Genomic DNA, 13,553 nt, shown 5'->3' on the forward strand with positions numbered 1-13,553 from the left:
CTTTATTTCAAACCCCAGTTTATGTTTTCTGAATTTTATGTGGTCATGCCATTTATATTTTTTAAATTCTGTCCAGCATTATAATTTTAATTAGAGTTTTTCAAATTGTTATACAACAACATTTAGACATTTTACAACACAAACATCTTTTTACACTAAAATGTACAGAAAACGTTTCTGAATAATTGACCAGGAAAATGCAAAGCAAGCATTAATAACATAATTAGGTGGGAGATGAGAGGTACGCAAATCAAGGGATCTCAGTAAGAACACGCTCCCACCCACTTCTGAAGTTTCCCATTCCCAGACACATTTACACGAATCGTTGATGCATGTGAAAGGAAACAGCACCTTGGGGCCCACTGACTGTCAAATACTGTCTGTCCCAGGAGCATAGTGTATGTATGCACATGCTGGCACCATTGTTCAATATATTATGATTCCATATATTAGCTATACTAATAGTATATTCAGCAACTTGTCTGTGACTTTAGGCAACTTCTTCCTTATACTTGTATAAAATATATATTTTATACATGTATTGTATAACTATATCAGCGATCTGCATGGTCACTCTATTATATATATATTATATATTATCTATATGGCAGGTTATAAGAAAAGATTTAAAAAATATCAGATGTCCTAGGTCTCTGGTATATCACTGCCAGCTTCTTATCTCTGTTCTCTTTAAGATATAATGCTCAGAAAACCAATATATTCAAACAAAGCCAGTGCTTACAGCACAGGGGGGAAATAAATATGATGTAACACTTTTTTTTTAGAATGTAACACCCTTTCTCAAGCAATGAAAAGGTTTCTCACTGCCTTTAATTTCTCAGATAGAAAATGTGATAAAAAAAATTAGCTTCCTAATTCATTGCAGACTTCATGGTCAAGGTGGGTTCTCACAGACTGTAGAGAACGTTTTATGCCTTAAGTCAATTCTTTAATCTATATTCTCAGACAGCAGTATTAAACCACTATAAAATGAGTGCTCAAATAATGTAACACTTCTTTTAATATATACATCAGTGCTGTGCAACTGGCGACCCCCCTCTGTGTGGCCCCCCACCTGTCTGGATGCTTTGATAACTTACCTTTGTGTAAGCTTTAAATGGTATCAGTACTGCCCCCCTGCATGGTTTACACCTCAGATTCAGGCTGTAAACCCTCTGTATTGTTTAAAAATTTAATTCCCTGTGTTGTTCACACCTTTTAATCCCTACATTGTTCATGGTGGTACTGCAATTAAAACATTTTTTAATATATAGTTATTGTGCAGACTGTAGGAGCAGTGGCAGCATTGTGTCACTGTAGGCTGCATGTGTGTGTGCGCCATACTCTGCCTGCCCTATGCTGCCTGTGTGTGCCATACACACAGGCAGGGTAGGGAAGGCAGAGTATGGGACACACAGTCAAAGTATGGCACACACAGTCAAAATATGGCACACACAGGCAGCATAGGACAGACAGAGTATGGCACACACAGGCAGGGTGGGGCAGGCAGAGTATGGCGCACACAGGCAGGGTAGGGAAGGCAAAGTATGGCACACACAGGCAGCATAGGGCAGACAGAGTATGGCACACACAGGCAGCATAGGACAGACAGAGTATAGCACACACAGGCAGGGTAGGGAAGGCAGAGTATGGCACACACAGGCAGGGTAGGGAAGGCAAAGTATGGCACACACAGGCAGGGTGGGGCAGGCAGACTATGGCGCACACAGGCAGGGTAGGGAAGGCAGAGTATGGCAAACACAGGCAGGGTAGGGAAGGCAGAGTATGGCAAACACAGGCAGGGTAGGGAAGGCAGAGTATGGCACACACAGGCAGGGTGGGGCAGGCAGACTATGGCGCACACAGGCAGGGTAGGGAAGGCAGAGTATGGCAAACACAGGCAGGGTAGGGAAGGCAGAGTATGGCAAACACAGGCAGGGTAGGGAAGGCAGAGTATGGCACACACAGGCAGGGTGGGGCAGGCAAACTATGGCGCACACAGGCAGGGTAGGGAAGGCAGAGTATGGCAAACACAAGCAGGGTAGGGAAGGCAGAGTATGGCAAACACAGGCAGGGTAGGGAAGGCAGAGTATGGCAGGTTTTTGCTGTACTACCACCATTAATATGGCTATGGGCATGCGATAACGTGGGTGTGCTTTTAAAAAGGGGAGTGGTCAACACTAGCTTCCATTATCGGCCCTCCACCACGGAGGCCCTCGGTGCCACAGAAGTTGGACAGCACTGATATAGATCATTACCATTTAACCATGGCACTCACATTTTAAAAGCCATCATATTGCTGTAAGACACTCCAAGGTGTACCCAGTTGGTTCCCGCTGATTAAGATTACATAGTTACATGGGGTTGAAAAAAGAGTCCCTCAAGTTCAGCCCTTCCAAGTGAATCCAGCACACACAAACCCATTCTGACCTATACTCGACTAGATAGGTCCTCTGCGCCCAGCCTTCCTGACCTCATGCATCAAAACCCCCAGCAATAGAGCCGCACTCTCAGCCAATGTCCAGTTGAAAAAATATATTTAGGGGGGAGCACGAGACAAAATGCAAAATTTCTGCAAAAAAGTGCTTTTATTTTTATGCCATACACAACATGTTTTGGACCCCTTTCGTGCCCTTTATTCTGACCTATGTTTACACTCACATACATAAACCATATATACACATCTATACTAACTGTAGATTTTAGTATCACAATAGCCTTGGATACTATGCTTGCTCAGGAAATCAGGCCTTCTTAAAGGCATTAATAGTACTGCCCTCATAACTTCACTCAGAAGAGCATTCAACAGCCTCACTGCCCTTACTGTGAAAAACCACCTACGCTGTTTCATATAATAGTTCGCTTCATCTAACCTAAAGGGGTAGCCTCTGGTACCCTCGCAAGCACTTTTTTTTCAGGCAAAACAGTCCCAACCTTGACAGTCTAACCTCATGGTTTAAATCTTTCATCCCAGTCATGAACACCACCACAGATGTACGTGACCAGGCGGGCGGCTGTAAGGGTTAACACATCAACTACACAGTTTCTTGCTAACTCATGCAATCAAACCCCAAACAGCCCCAACCCACCTAAACTTAAAGGAGAAGGAAAGTCAAAATCTATTAACCACACTATTAAATAGTACTACTATTGCTGAGTAAAAACGCTATATTTCTAGCTTGCCTAATGAAAGATTTACAGAGATACACTGCTACATTCTACATACTTGTTTCACTGTTTCATGAATCTTTAACATGGCCGCCGGCTTCTACGTTCACTGTGCCTCTCTCTCCTCAGCAACTGTCTGGAGCTGCATCCCCCTTGCCTCTCCCCCCTACCAGCACAGCCGCTTGTGTCCCCTTTGCCTCTCCCCCCTACCAGCACCGCCGCTTGTGTCCCCCTTGCCTCTCCCCACTACCAGCATAGTGTCTCTGCACATGAGTATCAAATTCTTCAATCGCACAACAACAGTTGCCATTTTTTTTATGTATCTCCCTGTAACTTCTTTAATTCCACAGCTTCCATGTTGTTTTTTTTCTTGTTACTCCCTGGGGGTCATTTATAAAGTCTGTGCAGCGCATATTTTATTTGCATATGGTTGTTTTGTGCATGTTTTCCCATAAACAACTACATTTTGCACTGCTGTGCCCTTTTTTTGTGTGAATTGCTGTGAAATGCGTATTTCACATAAAAATTTGCAAATGGCTCACAAATGAGGTTGAGGTTTGCATGAGCATGGTCACTGTGCATGAGTGTTGTGCACAAATATAGCCAATTTTCACTTTGCAAATATAAATTTTTAATTTGCAAAATCCGTTTAATGAATATTTCTTTTTTTATACCAAAGTTAAGGTGTAATTTGGAGTGTGCTCATAAATATTCGCAATTTAAGGACAATCACACTGTGAATAAATAATACACAAATATGTTTACACATTAACCCTTTCCATGCCAACAACGTAGGTATTACATTGTTTTAAAAAAAAAAGCTTTTATCTGTCAACAATGTAGTACTTACGTTCTTGGTAGAAAAGGGATTCTCTCAGCACCAGTGGCTTTTGCTGCCGGTGCAGAGAGTTAGATGAGCCCCCAACCCCCTCGGCCATGAGCCAAGGGGGCTGGTAAGTCGGTCCTGCAATGCAATTGTGGCAGGACCGACTTCTTAACAGCAGACATGGATCACATTTGTCTGCTGTTAAGAGCTTCCTGGTGCAGCCCCTCTGAGCCCACCCACTCACTTCCTGCTTCAGTGACTGTGACGATCCAGGACCCTCTCTGCAGCCAAGGGACCTTCCTTCTCACAAAAAAAGGTAAGTGGCCTTTTTTTTTTTACCTATATACACACATTTACACAAACACATACATTCACACAAACACGCCTTTTTTAACACCTTATTTTATCATTTTGTATTTTGTTTTACCCTAAAAACTATTTTACACACAAACACACCTTTTTTAACACCTAATTTTATCATTTTGTATTTTGTTTTACCCTAAAAACTATTTTACACACAAACACACCTTTTTTAACACCTTATTTTATCATTTTGTATTTTGTTTTACCCTAAAAACTATTTTACACACAAACACACCTTTTTTAACACCTTATTTTATCATTTTGTTTTACCCTAAAACCTATTTATTTCACAGTGTGACCATTGGATCAGGTATTATGACCACGTTGTTATTGTTATTTCATTGATTTGCTTAAGTGTATTTCATTTTTGTGGTTTTATTGCAGTTTTACAATTGTATTGTTGTTTGTTGCATTTCTTTTAGTGTAGCTTTGCTGTTTGGTAGTTTGGTGTAGAAAGATGTCCTTACCCATGTTTGATTTGTCCGAATATGTACTTTACAAAAAGATATGGTTTTCTGGGGGTCTCTGTACAGTTAAGGGGTCTTACAACACATAATATGCAGTCGGGGGCTCTGTTTGCAGAAGCTGAGTTGGCAGGTGAAAAAATTCATATGCACTGCTTTTATTTTGGGGTTCGTACATAACCACATACTATGCATATTGGCCATCAAACTGTTCAGTAGACCTCTGGCGATCATATTTAGGATGATTTGTTATTGTATCTAAAAAACTGTGTGAGATAAAATTGGCAAATTGTAATATTTTTAGCTGATTTTCAGAAATGTAATAAAAACCGCTAAGTTTAGGAAAGCTTTGTTCTTTGGTAGTTTGGTGTAGGGAGATATGTCCTAGCCATGTTTGATTTGTCAGAATGTGTACCATACTTTCCAAAAATATATGGTTTTCTTGGGGGCTCTGTACAGTTAGGGGAACTTACGACTCATAATATGCAGTTGGTGGCTTTGTTTGCAGAAGCTGAGTTGGCAGGTGAAAAAATTCACACTTTTCTTTGGGATCTGTATATACCCCATACGTTGGTACATCTATGCATACTTGGCATCAAACTGTTCAGGAGACCTCTGGTGTTTACATTTAGGGTGATTTGACATTGTATGTAAAAAAATTTGTGAGATAAATGCTGCAAATTGCAATGTTTTTTAGGAGATTTTCAGGGTCTGTAAGTGCCATGTACTTTGATAAACCTATGTATATTGGACATTAAACTGTTCGGTAGACCCCTGGTGTTCATATATAGGGTTTTTATATGGTTACCTAATGACCTGTAAAAGAAAAGATGGTGCAGTTTTGAGGTGATTTTTGGAAGTTTTGTCAAAATCGCCAGTGTTCGGGTTCCTGACCGCAGACTGTAAGTGTAGGGACATATGGGAGCTCTCCTGCCAGGACAAAGACGTAATTACGGGAACAAGAAGGACGCAACCACAATGGAAGTTCAAACTTGTTCAGTTTTTCTTACGTGCTTATAGCTTTTATACCTTTGGTGTACGTGCAGACACAAAGGAATTTGTTATAAAAAATAGAATAGGATCTCATTAGCTTCAAGGATGGCAGGTGCAGGACAGGAATTTAAGGAGGACAAAAAGATGTGTCAGTGCACAGATAAGATTAAGTTGTTTTTCAAACCGTATATTTCGCATGGTGCAAGCCGTGCAAGGGTACTATTTGGGGAAAATAACTATTATGGGACATTCAAGCCTTGCTGTTTACAGTTACAAAATGGAGATACTTTTCTAAAATGGAACCTGATATACTAAGCGTCGAAGTATATCAAAGTTACCAAAGTAGACGCATATATGAATATATGATTATATCAATATATATTATATATATCAAACCTCACAATCCCTCCTTTTATCACGAAGTGATAACATATTCAAGATGAAATCAACGGAGGGGGAAATTTTAGGTATCCTCCCTTTTATCACAAAGTGATAACACCTAAAGTTTAATCATAATTACATGAACAACACATGCAGATTAATGAATGCACACACTGAATGATAATTAGGCAAATGATAATAATAAAGACAACTTCATAATAATAAAGACAACAGTCTTGACCCAACCGCTAATGTCTGGAAGCCAGCTAGTAAGCCAGTCCCACCAACCTTGATCCTTGTGTTGGGTAATGTTGTCAGCTAAACCATGAAGTATGTCAAACTGTTGGTTAATTGCGTGTGTATGATCAGAAGGATTAAAGCAGAATAAGCCTTCAAAATATTCACAACCATGATAATGCTTGAAAAGCAAATAATCGATCGCTGCACGATTTTGTAGTACAGCCTTTCTAACGTCTCCTAAGTTAGGCAGTAAGTTTGCTATACCAGCACGGTAGCGTTAATGCGTTAATAGCATTAACTATGATGCAAGCAATCTTATTTATTTGTTTACCCTGGTATATAGTCAATCCTGGTACTCCTACCAGTGAGAGCCTTAGCTCTATGATCTCAGACTTAGACATTAGGTGTAAGTCTGATTCGCAGTCTTCGGGAAAGTGTTCATAATCCGTACCCCTTTTAGGGCGCTGGGCCTGAGTGGACCGCGCAGGGTGGGTGGTAGGAATAGCTAAACTGGGTCTAGTTAGGGCACATGGTCCACTGGAAATATTAGCTGGCATATAATTAAATTAGGTGTTGCCACAAGAGGAGAACCAGCCTCTAGGCATCGACACATGTTTATCTAGACTAGGTGATAGAATAGTATAATTACATGACATGTTTGTAGTGATGTTAGCACATTGCGAGGGCAGCCCATTGCACACTGGGTGTGGGCCGTCACTCAGCAAAATAAGCATATACGGGGTCACGTGTTTCTGTATCAAAATCTTGTACTTCAGAGTCATTGTTTTTAATGTGAAAAATATCAGTTAGTACTTTTGTGGCGGTGGCAACAGCTACGAAACAAGTCCCAGTCCGTTCAGTTGCAGTGACATCCTTTAGGCACATGTAACTAGTGTTCAGAATAACTCTTGCCATATATTCCCACAAATTATCATCTCGTATGTCTAATGCTCTTATCTACCGTCATGTTCCCTTTAGGGTGGTCTGAAAACTGTCCACACAACCAGGGCACTTCCCCCAGGTGATATATGCACATGGTGCTGAAGAAAATGATGAGGTAGACATTCCTGCTAAAACAAGAGTTTGACAGACTTGACAGCCATTTCCGGGGGCGAGGACAGGGTAGGGCCATCGTCCGAGGATGGAATATCCTGTGGAGTAATCCGCACAGGGGCCCTCTTGAGGCGCACTGCATGTATCCATTGGTTACTGTCAGACGTCAAGACGGCTGTTCTGGTGATCACAGTGGTGGGGTCTCCGTATGGGGTTGTTTCACCTTTCTTTGAATGGAGTCTCCGCATGAGCATGATGTCTTGTGGTTGATACGGGTGTCTAGGTTTCTGTGGAGGAATAGAAAAAAAGCGAAACATCACCGTAATGACCATTCAAAACCTTTATCAATTCAGTTACATATTGTTCCCGTATCTGATCCAAATCACCCGGTAAAATGACCAAGGGAGTCCTTGTCCACGGAGTGGGAAAAGGCCTACCCATTAAAATTTCAAATGGATTTTTTTTGGTGCTAGCATGCGGAGTCATGCAGGTAAGTACTGCTCCCATTTACCTACTGAACCTGTCCACTATGACAAGGAGGTATTGATATCCTCCAGTTGTCTTGGGCATGTGAGTAAACTTGTTGCTCGTTGACCATCTGTTTTAGGTCTAAAACACAAAAACGTTTCAGTATTTCACTTGCTATGACTTTCCTGTTTACATGACCTACACTATGAAACTGCATAATGAACAGTGGCGCTGCATGTTTCAGAAGACCTATAATCCCTCCTTTTGACCATTGTCGTCGATGGTCAACATATTATCCTGCCAGTATGTTAAATCTGCAGAGGTGGCATTTAACTGCAGCTCATTAACTGCAGCCACCCATCACGCCACAGCGTCAGCTAAAGCATTGACATTAGCTACATGGTCGCCAGCGGTAACTACCGCTAAGGTGCGAGGAAGCATAAAGGCTTGCAGCAAATCTTCTATATGCGTAGCATGTGTGATAGGTTTACCATCCGCCCTTGTGAAACCCCTGCATATCCAAATAAGGACAAAATCATGCACAACCCCAAAAGAATACCTGCTGTCTGTATAAATGGTTAAATCTTGTCCTTGGAACAGCTGGCAGGCTCTAGTAAGATCTACCAGTTCTGCTACTTGAGCGGAGGAGACTGCAATAGCAGCTGCTTCATGCACAATATCAGGTAATTAAACAATTGTATAACCCGCTAGATATGTGTGATCATTGGGCCATGAACAAGAACCGTCTACAAAAATCTCGAGACCTTCTTCTAAAGGGGTACTTTGGAGGTCCCAGTGAGGGGTGGTCTCTTGGTGTATTATGTCGAGACATGAGTGTTTATCAATGGGGCCGGGGCTCTTGCTCATGGGGAGACACAGTAGGGCATGTAAAATGGGTATGGGAATGGAAGTGGCTGAAGCACATTTAACGCTGAGGTTAGCTGTAGATGTTAATATGACCTCTTACCCAGACAGTCTTTGGGCAGTTATGTGTTGAGTGGTAAGGTTTTTTAGTACATGCAGAACATGATGAGTAGTATAGAGAGTTGTAGGATAGAATAAGGTAATAGCAATATAAGACTCAACAGCTACCATGCAAGCTGCTAGCGCCTGCAGGCAGGCATACCTTGCACGGTGGACGGTAGCACCTTAAAGAAGTATGCTATGTGTTTATAACTGTTTCAGTGAATCTGGGATGGACTGCAGCCATGGCCTTACAATTTTTCCTGCAGTACAACACAAAAGGCAAATTGTAGTTAGGCAGACTGAGTGCAGGTACAGATACCAATGCCTCCTGTAAAGCCTTACATGCATGTGTGCCAGTTTCAGTCTGGTATCCATTGCCTGCAAAAACCAACCATGCCTGAGATTGCCTGGACTCTCTGTGGGTTAATTAGTATCTGCTCCTGTGATAACAAGAAACCCAAATACTGCACAGATGACTTACAATACTGCACCTTTTTGACCGATACCTTGTGCCCCTCCTCACACAGGTAATTTAACAATGAAATAGTGTTTTTTTCACAACTTTCTCGGTCTGGACTACACAACAATAAATCATCAACATATTGCAGGAGAGTTGACCCTGACTGCGATCTCCAGCCCTTTCGAGATTTGCGGAGTACGTACCCAAAGATCAGAGAGAGAACCCTCTCTGAATAACGAATCAGTGCTTATCATTCCCTCCGTCCACCCTGCTAAATTGTCAATGAAAGGGTCAGTATAATACATCCCAAATGTGAAGTGTAGTGTTATAGACACAATAACAAGTCGGAAACTGGCACACCTAATTAAGTTTAAAATATAACTTTTACTTTTAAATAGCTAAGATCCTGCTAAAATAAATAGAAAAGACAAGAAAAGAGAAAATTAAAAATTCTAACTCACACCCTGATCGAGTACAAAATATAATAGTTACACTCCTATTATATTTTGTACTCGATCAGGGTGTGAGTTAGAATTTTTAATTTTCTCTTTTCTTGTCTTTTCTATTTATTTTAGCAGGATCTTAGCTATTTAAAAGTAAAAGTTATATTTTAAACTTAATTAGGTGTGCCAGTTTCCGACTTGTTATTGTGTCTATAACACTACACTTCACATTTGAGAATTCTGAAATACTGTGCACCCAAAAATTTACTGTAGTGCGAGGTTTCTTCTATATTATCAGTATAATACATCCCTGCAACATGCTCAACAGACTGGGAGTTTCACCAGGTTTCGGTCTGGGATCAGATTGCTGTTGTAAGGCAGTCTTATTGGCTGCAGATGCGGGAACATCTTTGGTTTCTCTAAAGCGAATATTTACAGCTTAACTGTCATTCCTGGGTGATTTCTCCTTACCTAGAGAATTCCCCATATTGCATAAAACTCAGTTAACACACTGTACAAAATTAGCAACAATATTGGCAGATAGAGAATGTAAGAAGATCCCTTAAGGAGGCTCCCTGTGGAATGTATAACAAACTTAAGCGGCCAACCTCATGCTACCAAAGCACACTATAAATTAACCTCTGTATGCAAACTTCAATGAAATGATGCCTGAGCACAGACACACGGCGGTGTCATAGCAGGACAGAGTAAGACTCAAAATCAGTAGAGTTATACTTACCCGTCTAGCTGACAACACCCCACTCCTGGTACCATAAAACTGTTAGGATTCCTGACCGCTGACTGTAATTGTAGGGACATAAGGGAGCTCTCCTGCCAGGACAAAGACGTAATTACGGGAACAAGAAGGACGCAACCACAATGGAAGTTCAAACTTGTTCAGTTTATTCTTACGTGCTCATAGCTTTTATAACTTTGGTGTATGTGCAGACACAAAGGAATTTATTATAAAAAATAGAATAGGATCTCATTAGCTTCAAGGATGGCAGGTGCAGGACAGGAATTTAAGGAGGACAAAAAGATGCGTCAGTGCAGAGATAAGATTAAGTTGTTTATCAAACCGTATATTTCGCAAGGTGCAAGCCATGTAATTGTACGGGTATTTGAGAAAATCAACTATTATGAGACGTTCAAGCCTTGCTGTTTGCAGTTACAAAATGGAGATACATTTCTAAAATGGAACCTGATATACTAAGCAACGAAGTATATCAAAGTTACCAAAGTAGACGCATATTTGAATATATGATTATATCAATATGAGAATATAAGATGTTATATCAAACCTCACAGCCAGTTTTAGAAAAGCTTTACAGCTTTATACTTTAGATTGTGTACTTTTCAAAAATACATGTTTTTTTGGGGTGAATGTACTTTTTTTCTAGCTTTACCCCCCATAAAATGCAGTAAATGTGTTTGTGTTGCAATAGCCAAGATGACAGAAATGATAGATTGTATGGGGTATCTTTACTTTTATCTTTACCTACATGCCACATACTTCGGTAAACCTATGCACATTGGGAATCAAACTGTTCAGTATACCCCTGGGGTACATAATTATGATGTTTTATCTTGGTACATAATAGTATGTGGGAGGTAGGATGTTGCAAAGTAAAAGCTGTGAGGTGATTTTCAGAAATCTCATCAAAATTGCCAATTTTAGGAAAGCATTACGATCGGGTACTTTGGAGTAGAAAGACATGGGGTACCCATTTAAGATTTGGGGGAATGTGTACTTTCCAAAAATCTATGGTTTTCTTGGGTGAATGTACTTTTTTCTAGCTTTACCCCCCATAAAATGCAGTAAATGTGTTGGTTTTGCAGTAAGTGAAACAACAGAAGTGATAAAGCATATGGTATATCTTCACTTTGGGGCCTCTACATGCCACATACTATGCACGCTTGGCATCAAACTGTTCATTGGACTCCTGGGGTACATAATTAGGATGTTTTATCTTGGTACCTAATAGTATTTAGGAGAAAAGATGCTGGAAAGTGAAAGATTTGAGGAGATTTTTGGAAATTTTGTCCCAAATTTAGAAAAGCTTTGCGGCTTGCTACTTTGGAGAAGAAAGACACAGGTACACATTTTAGTTTCAGAGGAATGTGTACTTTCCAAAAATATATGGTTTCACTTCATTTTTGTGGCTTTACCCACTATAATAAAATGCAGTAAATGTGTTGATTTTGCAGTAACTGAAACAACAGAAATGATAAAGCATATGGGCGTATTTTCATTTTGGGGCCCCTACATGCCACATACTTAGGTAGACCCAGTGCATATTTGTTATCAAACTGTTACCTATGGACCCCTGGCATTTATATTTTAGGGTGTTTTATTTTGGTACCTAATGATATGTGGGAGATAAGAAGCTGTAGATTGGAAGCTTTGAAATGATTTTTAAAAAATTTCACAAATATTCATAAAAACTGGTACATTAAGGAAAGCATTGCAACTTGATAATTTGGAGTAGAAAGACAGTTGTGCCTTTCTAAAAATGCTTTATAAATAGCTTTATAGGGTAAACCTGCTCTAAGTGGAATATTTGGCCTTGAAATCTATAGTATGCAGCTTTTTGGAGCAGTGCTATGGAAAGTTACCATATGAATATGAATGCCAGGGGTTGACTAAACAGTGTGATGCCCAATATGCATAGGTTTACCTAAGTATGTGGAATGTAAAATTAATTAAATTACCCCTATTTCTGTCATTTCAGCTGCTGCAAATTCAAAACATTTACATCATTTTATGTAGATTAAAGATACAAAAAAATAAGCTCACCTCAGAAAGCCATATATTTTTGCAAAGTACAAATTACCCCCAACTCTAAAATGGGTCTTTTTACTCCAAAGTACCAAGCCGCACAAGCTTTCCTAAAGTTGGTGATTTTTATGACAATTCCAAAAATTACTTCAAAGCCTCCACTTTGCAGCATCTTATCTCCCACATTTGAATGCCAGGGTTCACTAAACAGTTTGATATCCAATATGTATATGTTTACCAAAGTATGTAGCATGTAGGAGCCCCAAGGTGAACATACCCCATATGATCTATCATTTCTGTCATTTTAGCTCCTGCAAAATTAACACATTTACATCATTTTATGTCGGATACATAAAGCTACAAAAAAAAGTACGCTCCCCTCAGAAAGCCATATATTTTTGGAAAGTACACATTCCCTTGATTTAAAAATGGGTACACTACTCCAAAGAACCAAGCTTCCCTAAATATGCCAATTTTTTATAACATTTCCAAAAATCACCTCAAAACTTCCATATGCAGCATCTTATTTTCTACAGGTCATTAGGTAATTATATAAAACACCCTAAATATTAACCCAAGAGATATGTTGAACAGTTTGATGTCCACTGTACATAGGTTTATCAAATAGTAGGTTTATGAAAATAGTGCATATGGATTTCTCACCTGCCAACTCTTTTGCATACAAAGCCCCCTGACAGAGTATTATGTGCCATAACTGTACAGAGCCCCGCAAGAATCAATATATTTTTGGAAAGTACACATTCTGGTAAATTCAAAATAGGTAAAGATATCTTTCTACACCAAAGTACCACATGGCAAAGCTATGCTAAAAAACAGATCAGGAACACTAATACAGTGATAAAAATGCAATAAAACCACAAAAATTATGCACATCAATGAAATAACAAAATAAGTCATAAAACAGCTTAATTAGTAGTCAAAATACAGT

The 13,553-nt window shown here is 39.8% G+C and overlaps 1 protein-coding gene across 1 annotated transcript in view; it reads left to right on the forward strand.

The window, feature by feature from the left end:
• The window catches only part of card11 (caspase recruitment domain family member 11), a 719,724-nt gene that overhangs the window by 503,789 nt on the left and 202,382 nt on the right, over positions 1-13,553 (forward strand). The window lies entirely within an intron of this gene.

This window comes from Xenopus tropicalis, chromosome 9, assembly GCF_000004195.4.
Source record: "Xenopus tropicalis strain Nigerian chromosome 9, UCB_Xtro_10.0, whole genome shotgun sequence".
Taxonomy (NCBI): Eukaryota; Metazoa; Chordata; class Amphibia; order Anura; family Pipidae; genus Xenopus; species Xenopus tropicalis.